This window comes from Callorhinus ursinus, unplaced genomic scaffold (genome assembly GCF_003265705.2).
Source record: "Callorhinus ursinus isolate GAN/ISIS: 27379988/994484 unplaced genomic scaffold, GSC_fseal_2.0 scaffold59, whole genome shotgun sequence".
Taxonomy (NCBI): Eukaryota; Metazoa; Chordata; class Mammalia; order Carnivora; family Otariidae; genus Callorhinus; species Callorhinus ursinus.
This window is the reverse complement of record NW_027397121.1, coordinates 8,221,193-8,235,523: the sequence shown is the minus strand read 5'-3', so window position 1 is coordinate 8,235,523 and position 14,331 is coordinate 8,221,193.

Sequence of the window (14,331 nt, the reverse complement as noted above, 5' to 3'; positions counted from 1 at the left end):
AGACTGTCACAGAGCCTTTTCTTTCTGTCTCATTCTCTGGAGTGACCATTATTTAAAGCACAATTTTGTCCAAAAGCAAGTCTATTTCCTTTTACTTCATGGGTCTATCTGAGGGGAAGAATTCAGAAAAGGAACTCTGGAAATTCAAGAATTCAAGGAATTGAATTCATAGAATTCAAGACTGTCAATTATTTGTTTAGTTAGAAAAAAGAAATGTAAAATGTGTAGGGCATTCACTTTCAATTGCTTTATAGTCTTAGTATGGGTCATTGTTCCCTATGCATGATACCTATTTCATTCTAAAGGACTTGATGTGCTGGATTATAATCAGTGGGCTCTTTTCTGTTGCTCTTCAGCAATATTTAGTAAATATTTATCTTATATAATATGTAGAATTGTGACATGTAGTGATGTGAGTACATCGTGACCCCCTAATCCTTTCAGTTTACTCTCTAAGAAACAATATGACAGCCATAGGAAGGCCAGCTGATAGAACCCAGAGGATCTATTTGAAGCTGCTGGTTCTATAGAGATCTTCAGGGAGAAAGAGTAGGAAAAACTTTTCCTTGAGGCTATGGTAGAGCTGAGGTGTTAGTACTAGAATTGGGGACTTTTCTTGTGGCCTGGGGAAAATATCAGGATTTTCTGGTTCATTGAGAGAGGATAGCATATGAAAACCTATGAAGCCCATTGGGAAAGGCTGTTCTTTTCCACTCATTCATGTTCCTGGGAGAGTATCCTTGATCCTATCCATTGTGCTGGGCCAAATTGCTCCCAGTTCTTGTTTTTAAGGAAGAGTTAGCTAAGGAGGGCCATGGAAATAAGAAATCTTCCTTTCTGTGTCTCAATATAAGAACAGGGATTTACCATTTTGTACACAGACAACCAATATAAGCACGTCCAGCCATGACTTCTATGGCATAGTGATTGTCAGTGAGTGAGAAATCCTAAGAGTTGTTTAGTTAATCTGATGGCTAAGAGCAAAGTGTCTTGAACAAGCAAATATATGTCACTCAAAAGCTGGAGGAGGGAAACTAAGTTAGGTGTCTAAAACATGTCTTCTAGTGAAGTAGAACTAATGAAAGTTCAAAAAAAGAACATTAAGATAAAAATTTTTAAAGGGAATCAAAATCAACCTAACAAAAAGGTTATTTGAACTTAGCTTGGGTTTGGTGATGAGTTTTTGGATATAACACATAACATCCATGAAAGAAATAATTGATAAGCAGTACTTTATTAAAATTAAAAATTTGTTTTGTGAAAGACACTGTCAAAAAAATGATAGGCCAGAGATTGGGAGAAAGTATTTGCAAAAGATATTTCTGATATGTGCCTGTTATCCAAAATAAAGAACTCTTGAAACTTAATAATAAAAAAAGAACACTTGGTTAAAAAATGCACAAAAAATCTGAACAGACACCTCACCAAGAAGATACATAGATGGCAAATAAGCATATGAATAGGTGCTCCACGTCCTGTGTCATCAGGGAAATGTAAATTAAAAAACAATGAGAAACCACTGCATAACTATTAGAACGGGCAAAAACTTACATCATCAAATGCTGGCAAGGAGGTGGAGCAACAGGAACTCTAATCCCTTGTTGGTGGGAATGCAGACAGTACAGTTACTTTGGTATAGACAAACTATACTTTGGTATAGTTTGATGATTTCATGCAAACCTTACCATATGATCAGGCAGTCCTGCCCTTTGGTATTCCCCAAGGAGCTGGAAACTTATATCCACACAGAAATCTGCACATGAATATGTGTAGCAGCTCTATTCATAATTGACAAAACTTGAAGCAACTAAGATGTCCTTCAGTAAGTGAATGGATAAATGAACTGTGGTACACACAGACATTAGAATATTATTCAGTGCTAAAAAGATATGAGCTATGACCTCAATTCTCTCATGAATAAAAAAAACCAAACTGAGCCCAAAATTAGCAGAAGGAAGGAAACAATAAAGATTAGATCAGAAATAAATGAAATGGAGAGCAGGAAACAATAGAAGGTATTAACAAACTAAGAGTTGGTTCTTTGAAAATATAAAACTGACAAACTTTAAGCTAGGCTAACCTAGGAAAAAAGAAGGAGGACCAAAATCAACAAGATTGTAAACGAAAGAGGAGTCATTATATCTGGTACCACAGAAATACAAAGGGTTATAAGAAGCTATTATGAACAACTATATGCCAACAAACTGGACAGCCTAGAAGAAATGGGAAAATACTTAGAAACATGCAACCTACCAAGATTAAATTAAGGAGAAATAGAAAATCTGAACAGACTTATTACTAGTAAGGTGATTAAATCAAATAAAAAATCTCCCAGCAAAGAAAATCCTAGAACCAGATGACTTCACTGGTGAATTTTACCAAACACTTAAAGAAGAATTAATGCCAATACTTCTCAAACTCTTCCAAAAAAAATGAAGGAACACTATCAAAATCATTTTATGAGTCCAGCATTATTCTGATAACAAGGCCAGAAAATGACACTATGAGATAAGAAACTACAGGCCCATGTCACTGATGAATATGGATGCAAAAATTGTCAATAAAATACTAGCAAACAAAATTCAGCAGCACATTAAAAACAGCATTCACCATGGTTGGGTGGAATTTATTCCTGGGATGCAAGGATGATTCAATGTATTCAAATCAATAAATATGATATATCAAATTAATAGAATGAAAGAAAAATCATATGATCATTTCTATAGGTGCAGAAAAAATATTTGACAAAACTCAACATCAATTCATGAAAAACCTCAAAGTTAGGCATAGAGGGAATGTAACTCAGCCTCATTAAGGCCATGTATGATAAGACCACAGCTAACATTATACTCAATGGTGAAAGGTTAAAAGCTTTTCCTCTAAAATTAGGAACAAGACAAGTGTACCCATTGTCACCATTCTTACTCAACATAGTGCTGGTTGTCTTTGTCAGAGCAATCAGGTAAGAAAAAGAAAAGGCATCAGAATTGGAAAGGAAGAAATAAAATTATCTATATTTTTGCAGGTGACATGATTTTATATATATAAAATCCTGAATACTCAGCCAAAAAACTGTTAGATTTAATCAAGAAATTTAGTAAAGTTGCAGGATACAAAATTCACATACAAAAATCAGTAGTGTTCCTTTACACTAATAAATTATCTGAAAAAGAAATAAAGGAAACAATCTCATTTACAAGAGCATCAAAAACAATAAATTACTTAGGAATAAATTTAACCAAGGATGTGAAAGATCTGTATGCTGAAAAGTATAAGACGTTAATGAAAGACATTAAAGAAGATGCAAATAAAGTGGAAAGTTATCTTGTGTTCATAGATCGGAAGAGTATTGTTAAAATGTACACACTGCCAAAGGCCATCTATAGATTCAGTGCAATCCCTATGACGATTCAATGGCAGTTTTTACAGAAGTAGAGAAAACAATCCTAAAATTCATATAGAACCACAAAAGACTCTGAATTGCCAAATCAAACCTGGGAAAGAAGAAAAAAGTGGGAGGCCTCACACTTCCTGATTTCAAGCTATATTATAAAGTTACAGAAATCAAAACAGTTTTATACTGGTATAAAAACAGACACATAGACTAATGGAACAAAATAAAGAGCTCAGAAATAAACTTATGCATATATAGTCAACTATTATTTGACAAAGAAGCCAAGAATACTCAATGGAGAAAAGACAGTCTCTACAATAAATGGTGCTGGGAAAATTGGATATTCCCATGTAAAAAAATGAAACAAGACCCTTATCATATGCCAGTCATAAAAATTAACTTGAAATGGATTAAAGATTTAAATGGAAGGTCAGAAACCATAAAACTTCTAGAAGAAAACATAGGGAAAAAAGTTCCTTGACATGGGCCTTGGCAATAATTTTTTGGCTATAAAAAATAAATTAATGGTATACATCAAACTAAAAATCTTGTGCACAGCAAAAGAAACAGTCACCAAGAAGAAAAGATAACTTACTGAACTGGAGAAAATATTTGCAAACCATATATCTGATAAGAGGATAATATAAAAAATATAAAAAGAATTCATACAATGCAATTCCAAATAATCAAATAATCCAATTAACAGGCAAAGAACCTGAATAGAAGTTCCAAAGAAGATATATGAATGGCCAATGGGTACATGAAAAGGTGTTCAGCATCATCAATCACTAGGAAAATGCAAATCAAACCCACAGTGAGTTCTCATGCCTGTTAGAGTATCTATCATCAAAAAGACAAGACGTAATAAATGTTGGTGAAGATGTGGAGAAAAGGGAGCTCTTATGTACTGTTGGTGGGATTATAAATTGGTACAGCCGCTATGGAAAACAGTATGGAAATTCCTCAAAAAAAAAAAAACCAGAATGACCATAATATCTAGCAATTCTATTTCTGGGAATATATCCAAAGGAAATGAAAACACTATGTTGACAATATATCTGCATCTTGTGTTTCATAGCAGCATTTTCTACAGTAACTAAGATATGGAAACAGTTTAAATGTCCATTAATGGATGAACAGATAAAGAAGTTGTGGTAGGTATGGACAAATACAGACACACACAGACACTGGAATATTATTTAGTCATAGAATGAAATGTTGCCATTTTCAGCAATGTGGATGGCTCTTGAGGGCATTATGCTTAGTGAAGGAAGTCAGAGAGAGAAAGACAAATACTGTATGATCTCACTTATATGTGGAATCTTAAACAAAACAAAACAAATTCATAGAGAAATGACTAGATTTGTTGTTACTAGAGGTGGGAGGGGAGATTGGGGAAGATTGGATTGAAGGTGGTCAAAAGGTCCAAACTTCTAATTATAGGAGAACAAAATACTGGATGTATATGTAATGTACAACATGATTACTATAATTAACACCATTGTATGGTTTATTTGAAAGTTGTTTAGAAAGCAGATCCTAAGAGTTCTCATCACAAAGAAAAACACTTTCGTTTTGGGAGGTATGTATATGTGATGATGGATATTAACTAAACTTATTGTGCTAATCTTTTCACAATATATATAAGTCAAATCATTATGCTGTACACCTTAAAGGCATACAGTGCTGTATATAAATTATGTGTTAATAAAATGGGAAAAAATGAGCTACCCAGTGATAAAAAGACAGGGAGAAAACTTAAGTGCGTATTACTAAATAAAGGAAGCTAATCTGAAAAACCTACATACTATGTGATTCTAAGTATTTGATGTTCTTGGAAAAGCAAACCTGTAGTCATGGTAAAAATATCAGTGTTTGTCAGGGGTTGGTTGGTGGGTGGTAAGGATAAATAGGCAGAGCACAGAGGATTTCCAGGGCAACCAACTATTTTGTGTGATACTGTATTAATGAATACATGTCATACATTTGTCAAAGATTGTAATGCATCAAGAGTGAACTGTAATGTAAACTATGGACTTTTGTAATAATGATAATGCAGTGTAGGTTCATTGATTGTGACAGATGTACCACTCTGATGCAGGATATTGATAGTGAGGGAGGCTATGCATGTATGGGAGCTGAGGATATAGGAGAACTCGATACTTTACACTCAGTTTTGCTGTGAACCTAAAACTGGTATAAAAAATAAAATCTATTTAAAAAAAATCAATGAGAAAATTGGAAAAGAGAATGTTTCTTTTTTAAAAAATTTTTTGTTATGTTAATCACCATACATTACATCATTAGTTTTTGATGTAGTGTTCCATGATTCATTGTTTGTGCATAACACCCAGTGCTCCATGCAGAACGTGCCCTCTTTAATACCCATCACCAGGCTAACCCATCCCTCCACCCCCCTCCCCTCTAGAACCCTCAGTTTGTTTTTCAGAGTCCATCATCTCTCATGGTTCGTCTCCCCCTCCAATTTATCCCCCTTCATTCTTCCCCTCCTGCTATCTTCTTCTTCTTCTTTTTTTTCTTAACATGTATTGCATTATTTGTTTCAGAGGTACAGATCTGTGATTCAACAGTCTTGCACAATTCACAGCGCTCACCATAGCACATACCCTCCCCAATGTCTATCACCCAGCCACCCCATCCCTCCCACCCCACTCCTACTCCAGCAACCCTCAGTTTGTTTCCTGAGATTAAGAATTCCTCATATCAGTGAGGTCATATGATACATGTCTTTGAAAAGAGAATGTTTCTTACTGAGAAGTGAATTAGTGCTTTGGAAGATTGAATGGAAGAAGTACCTCCCAATAGAGAGAAAAAACACTAAGAAATAGAAACACAAGGGAAAATAAGGTCAGATCCAATTCATCTAACAAGAGAATATTAGCAGACCCAGAAGGATGTGCTAGAACAGATGAAGTAATAAATTAGCGTTTCCTGAGTTGAGGACAGCCACAAGATTATAAATGCCGAGTGACAGGCATAGCTTGGTAAAATTCTTGAAGGATAAAAGTACAATCTTTAAAGGCTTCCAGTCAAAACTAATAGGCTATGTATGATGGAAAGAGTCAAAGAAGCATGTGATTTCTCATCAGCAGTACTAGATGTAAGAATGTAATAAAATAACATCTATATTGGTAATTGAGAAAATAGGTTTACAATCCAGTTTATCTATACCCAGCCATGGTAAAAATTCATTTGTCAGATCAAAGAAAAACATGTTCCAACAGGCACTATTTCAAGAGTATGATTTTTTTATGTGCTCTCTGAGGTAAACGGACTACTGTAATAAAGTTTTCAGGATGGGAAAGAGGAAATAGTTTAATCAAGGAATTGGATACTCTCTTCATCAACCTTCATTTAATCAAATTCTCAAATTTTCATTCCTCAATGTAATATATTGAGCAGTGCTCATGTGACTAGTAGGATGCTCTGTACTGTATCCATTAACTGCAACTCTTGCCACTTAAGTTATATGCTCACCATGAGAGTTGTGTTTGTACTCAAAGCATGTATGCACGGTCTTTTTTTTGTTTTTTAAATTTTATTTTATTTTATTATGTTATGTTAGTCCCCATACATTATGCAGTTTAAGCAAACCAATGCATTGTAATGCAAAAAAGGAGTTATTACTTTTTTTAGTAGCTCCAAAATATTTTATTTTATTTCTTTATTTTTATTTTTTATTTATTTTTTTATTCAGTTAGCCACCGTATAGTACATCGTTAGTTTTTGATGTAGTGTTCAATGATTCATTAGTTGCGTATAACACCCAGTGCTAGGTGTTATTTCTATAAAAATGATTTTGGAAAATAATTATCCATCAAGAATTCTGTGCCCAGTAACAATATTCTACAAAAATGGAGGTGAAATAAAGATATTTTCAGACTGAGAAAAAAGGAGAGGGGGAACTTGTCACATATAGTTCACTAGGCAAAAACTGAAAGGTATTTTTCAGGCAGAAAGAAAACTATTACTCTGTATATATGCTAGCAGATACAGGGAAGACTGAAGTGAAATGGAAAGGTAAATATGTGGGTCTATCTAAATAAATATTGACTTATGAAACAATAAAAATTTGTGAGAGTTAAAGTTTATACAGAATTAAAATTCATAACAAAATTGATTTAAGTTGGAATTAATGAAGTTAAAAGTTCTAATGTCCTTGCATTATGTAGAAGAGGTAAATATTCTAATTTGTATAAAATCGGATCAAGTAAGGGACACACCATGTATCTTTTAAGGTGTTCATTAGAAGAATGGTAAAGTAATGCATAACCAGCTAATAGAGAAGTCAAAAAGGATGTGTAAAGCAAAAATAGAAATAGTAGAATATATTTAAATCCAAGTATATCTATGATTACATTGAGTTTAAATAGATTAAATGTTTCATTTAAAAGATGATTATTAGATTAGATTAGAAACACATCTGTGTTACAAGGGACACATCCAAAACATTAAAATACAGAAAAGTTGTAAGTAAAAGAATCAAAAAGAAACAATGCGAACACTATTCAAAAGGAAGCTGGAATAAATATATTAATTTCCTACAAAGTAAACTTTAAGTCAAAAAACATTACTAGATATAAAGATGATCCTTTCATAATGATAAAATAATCAGTTCATGGAGATTATACAAGTCTAAATTTGTATGCATGAAATTGCATTGCCTTAAAATAAAGCATAAATTGACTGACCTACAATCTGCAACAGAATGGATGATTACATCCCAGTAAAAGATGAAGCATGAAAAAAAATAGTTTGATATAGATGATGTGAACAATATAATTAACTTGTTACTTTATATGTACAAGGTACTATACCCAGCAAGAGAAAAACACACTTTTTTATCAAGTACATTAAAAGTAAAATTAAAGGTTTTATTTTCCCACAGTGGAATTAAACTGGAATTTAATAAAAAAGAAAGATAATTAGAGAATTCTTATATATTCAGAAATTAAGAATTACATCTTAAAAATAACTGATAGGTTAAACAGAAACTAGAATGGAAATAGATATGTTTTTAATGAGGGATATTGAAAATACTATATTTCAAAACTTGTGGGATCCAGTTAAAGCCTTAAAGTAAATTTAGAACTTTAAATGCAAATATTAATTAGAAAATTGTTAAAAATCGACATTCAACTCAAGTAACTAAAAAAAAAAAAAGCAAATGGAACCAAAGCAAGTAGGAGTAAAGGAGTAGTAAAGATAAGAGCAGAAATTAATTAAATGGAAAATGAAGTAGGGAAGATGAAAAGGGTAAAAAGAAATGCAAAATCTGAATAATCCTACAAGATTTAAAGCAATTGGCTCTTAATTGAAAATCTCATAGAAAATACTCCAAACCCAGGTGATCGCATTAGTGAATCTACCACATGTTTAAGATAGAGCTCTTCCATGTAATAGAAAAGACATAATTCCCTACCCATTTTATGAAACCAGCATATCCTTGATACCAAAACCCAATAAGGACATTTTTCAAAAGGAAAGATACAGGTGAATATTTCTCATGAAAATGCAAAAAATCCTAAACAAATTATTAATAAACTAAATCCAGCCCTCTTCTTCACATATATATATATATATATCATGATCAAATTTGGTTTATTTCAGATATGCAAGATTAGTTTAACACTCAAAAGGTTCAATTGCAGTAGTTCATCATAATAATGGAATAAAGAATAATCATGTGATCATCTCAGTAGAGGTAGAAAAAGGCATTTGATAAGCATCACATTTATTCATAATAAAAACTCTTAGAAAACAAGAAGTAGGGGCGCCTGGGTGGCTCAGTTGTTTAAGCGACAGCCTTCGGCTCAGGTCATGATCCTGGAGTCCCGGGATCGAGTCCCACATCAGGCTCCCTGCTCAGTGGGGAGTCTGCTTCTCCCTCTGACCCTCCTCCCTCTCATGTGCTCTCTCTCTCTCTCATTCTCGCTCTCTCAAATGAATAAGTAAATAAATAAAAAATCTTAAAAAAAAAAGAAAACAAGAAGTAGAAGAGAAGCAAGGCTAGAATACCTACAGCAAATACAATAGTTCTGAAAGTGTTGACAGTTTTTCCTCTGAAGTGACAGGAAAATGAAGCTTGCCATTGCAACTTCTATTCAAAATAGAGTTCCTAGCTATTGCAGGAAGACAATAAAAAGAAAAAAAATGCTAAACACTGACATTCCAAAAAAAGAAATGAAACTTGGCATTTGCATATGACCTGGTTGTGAATATAGAACATCCATAATAATATAGACTACAAGAATAATAGATTAAATCATCAAAATTGCTGAATATAAAGTCAATATAAAACTTCAATTTTATTTTATCCATTAAAAACAAAAAAATAAATGGAATTTTAAAAAGATATCATTTACAATGATTTCAAAATTTATTAAATTTTATGATAAAGATATTGAAATATATGCAAGACTTCAACAACATAAAATATGAAATACAATAAAATATACTCAGAAAAGTTAAAGAAGACTATTACATGGAAATAAAAATCTTAATGGATTGGAAAACTCACAATTATAAAGATGTAAATTATCCCCAAATAAATTATAGATTCAATGCAATTCCAAACAAAATGCATGCAGGTTTTCCTTTCCTTTTCTTTTTTGGTGTGTGTGTGTGTGTGTGTGTGTGTGTGTGTGTGTGTGTGTGTGTGTGACTTAAAAAGTTTTCTAAAAAGATTCTAAAAAGGCACACCAAGAAACACTCTTAACTATAGAGAACAAACTGATGGTTACCAGAGGGGAGGTGGGTGTATGAGTAGGCTGATGGGGATTAACAAATGCACTTGTGATGAGCACAAAGTGTTGTACAGAATTGTTGAATGACTAAACTGTACATCTGAAACTAATATTACAATGTATGAAAACTAACTGGAATTTAAAAAGAACTTAAAAAAACAAAATTAGATGGAGAACTGAAAAATATATATAGTTTACATGGGAGAATATATGTCTAAAAGAACCAAGAAAACAATAAAAAAAAGGAGTAGATCAGGACATGCCTCATAGACATTCAAACTTTCCTGCAGCTTGTGTAATGAAAGCAGTATGACATTGACACATTTTTTTTATTATAGCCTCATAAGGAGACTTCTTAAGACATTTTTATTTTAATCATCCCCCTCATAAGATTTCCATATTACAAATATACTATATATTTGCTTATATACCTCATGAATATACTATACATCTGCCCATGTACTTTATGAATATCTGTGATTTATACATTAACAGAATACAATTTTTTGTCCCTCAAGAACCAATTTTTGCTTCCTGGAGGACAATATTACTGCCATTGAAAATGCATGATTTAGTAGGAAAAAGTTTATTTTACAAATGCTGCTGACAAATTTGATCTCCATCTGGAAGAGAAGAAAACTAAACACCAATTTCACACCATAAACAAATGGATTTAATAAGTATGAAAGGGGAAATTTTTAGAAAAAAAATGAGTAACATGGACCACAAGTAGTAGGGGAAACACATTTGAAAGTCTAGAAACTCTAAAGGTTAAGGTAGACACATTTGACTAAATGCAATAAATTTTTGTATAGTAAAAGATACCTTCATTTATTTTATTTCATTTCATTTAACAAACATTTTTTTAGCATCTACTATGTGTGAGATACTTTTTAAGCAGCAGAGATTCAGCAGTGAACAAAACATAGTTCCTGTCTTGAGAGTTTACATCTATGGGAACAGAAAGTCATAAATATGTAATGTGAGGTAAGGATAAATGGTATGAAGAAAAATAAATCAGGACAAAGGGATAGAGAGTGGAGAAGTAGTGTTTTAGTTAGGGTAGTTCTATTTTAGCAGACATCTTAAAGAATTGAGGAAGTGAGTTGTGCAAATGTTTCAGGGAGAGTGTTCCAGACAGACCCTGCAGTGGGAACATACTTGGTGGGCATGAGGGACAATGTGGCCGCAGTGTGGATGCAGCAATGACTGTGGGAAATGAGGCTGGAGGAGAAGCCAGAGCTGCACACTATGAGGTCTTGAAGGTCCTGAGAGCTTTGGACTTTTACATTGAAATGATTGGAAGACCTTTGGAGGGTCTTGAGCAGAGAAGTAACATGATCTAAAAGTATGATTCTGGGTCACCTGGGTGGTTCTGTTGGTTAAGCGTCTGACTCTTGGTTTCAGCTTAGGTCGTGATCTCAGGGTGGTGAGATCAAGCCTGTATCAGGCTCTGCACTGGGCGTGGGGCCTGTTTGATATTCTCTCTCTCTCCCCTCTGCCCCAACCGCTATGCTTGTGTGCTCTCCAAAAATAAAATTAAAAAATAATTAGAGAGAACAAAAGTATGATCCTGACTTAGTGGGCTGACAGTGGGGAATGAGATCAAGAAGCTCTCTTTGGAGGCTATCACAGCCATACAGGTGAGCTATGGTGAATGCTTGGATTACCTGATGAAGTGAGAAGTGGTCAGATTCAGGATATAATTTTAGGGGACAGGATGAATGAATTGGGTGTTAGCAAGAACAAGTAGATTGAGAAAACATTTTTTTTCAACACAAATGGCAGGTGAAAAACATTAATAGACAAAAAGCACCTACTTGAATTGAAATTGAGTAAGAAAAGGACAAACTACCAGGATGGAAAATGAGTAATTCACAGAAGAGTAAGTCCAAAAGACCAAGAAACCTATAAGAAATGCTCAGTCTCACTAGGTGTTGGGGAAATGAAATCAAAGCCAGACTTAGATATTACTTTTCCCATTACACAGACCAAAAAGAGTTAGCTACTACTTTTCTCATTACTGTTTTTCTCAGTAGCTACTGTTTGTAGCACCAGTGAGAGTGTGGGGAAAATAGAACTCAGACATCCCTGGTCAGAATGTGACTGATTACAAATTTTGGGGAAAGAGATCACAATTTTTCATTAACATTAAAAATACATATTTTCTTTTTCTCTTGACTTGCCAGTTTCACTTTTGGAAATTTATCCTAGAGAAATAAAATCCTCATCATGTACAAAGATGTTTATTATAACACCATTCAGCTAATGGCAAAAAGCTGGAAACAAACCAAATATCCATTTTTAAGGAATTGGTTGAATATGCAGTAATTCATCCACTCTTCTGTGATAATGCATTAGAATGATGTCCTTTGACCTGGAGTGATGCGCATGATGTTAGGTGAAGAAATCAAGTTGCAGAATAATGTGTGTAGGTTGACTCCATTTGCATATATGTTTATATGAACATGAATTAAGATATGGAGAGATTCATAGGAAGTTAACACTGATAGGAGTTTTTAATTTTTGCAGAAAAATTTAATAAAGATTTAAATAAAATATTTTTGAAAGCTGGGTTACAATGTATATAATCTGTAGTGTGGTATCTCTTAGATTTTACTTCCCCACCTTGGCAGATGCTCAAGATTCTGGATGATGATGGATGAGAGTATCTTTAGTTTTCAAACACCAAAAAAACAGGCTATTTCTTCAAAACCTAATTGGGACCTCCCAGGTACAGAGTAGTGACATTGATTGTTTTTCCTATTCTTAAGTGTTTTAAAAGGGGGGTAATGAAATTTCATTAAATGTAAAACTGAGTGTTCTGATCAATTTTTCAGTTTAACTTTTTATCCCTTTGGATTCTGTTTTAAATTCTATGCTTTTTCTCTTTCATCAGCTCTCTGTATTAATTTCTTAGATATGCCAGTTATAACCTAGGGTGGGAGATATTTGTGGGCAATGGTAAATTGCATTTTTAATGCAGTTCTAACCCAGGAAATCTTTAATTGGGGTAGGAGCCACACTGTATGATTTTACATAAATTGTTACTTCCCAATATTTTGCACTTCTTATTCAGCTTCGTTATCTCTAAACTCAATTTCCTGCTTTTCTTATACTCTTTTCCTACACATAATATGACTAATGGTAAGACTTCTACTCGTTCTTTTTTCTGTCTTTATTGAGGTAAAACTGACAAAAATTATACATATTTAAGGTATAAGACTTGATTCCCCCCGCCCAGTTTTGTTGAGATATAATTGACATGCAACATTGTGTAAGTTTGTGTACAGCCTAATGATATATGTATATGTTATAAAATGATTACCACAATAAGTTTAGTTAACATCTGTCACCTCACATAGTTACAACTTTTTTTTTCCTTGTGATAAGAACTTTTAAGATCTAAACTGGGCATTTTTTTTAAAGATTTTATTTATTTATTCATGAGAGAGAGAGAGAGAGAGGCAGAGGGAGAAGCAGGATCCCCTCTGAGCAGGGAGCCCGATGTGGGACCTGATCCCAGGACCCTGGGATCATGACCTGAGCTGAAGGCAGACGTTTAACCATCTGAGCCACCCAGGCGTCCTAAACTGGGCATTTTTAAAAAATTTTATTATGTTATGTTAATCACCATACATTACATCATTAGTTTTTGATGTAGTGTTCCATGATTCATTGTTTGCATATAACACCGAGTGCTCCGTTCAATACGTGCCCTCTTTAATACCCATCACCAGGCTAACCCATCCTCCCACCCCTCTCCCCTCTAGAACCCTCAGTTTGTTTCTCAGAGTCCATAGTCTCTCATGGTTCGTCTCCCCCTCCGATTTACCCCCCTTCATTTTACCCTTCCTACTATCTTCTTTTTTTTAACATATAATGTATTATTTGTTTCAGAGGTACAGGTCTGTGATTCAACAGTCTTACACAATTCACAGCACTCACCATAGCACATACCCTCCCCAATGTCTATCACCCAGCCACCCCATCCCTCCCACCCCCCATCACTCCAGCAACACTCAGTTTGTTTCCTGAGATTAAGAATTCCTCATATCAGTGAGATCATATGATACATGTCTTTCTCTAATTGACTTATTTCGCTCAGCATAATACCCTCCAGTTCCAACCACGTCATTGCAAATGGCAAGAGTTCATTCCTTTTGGTGG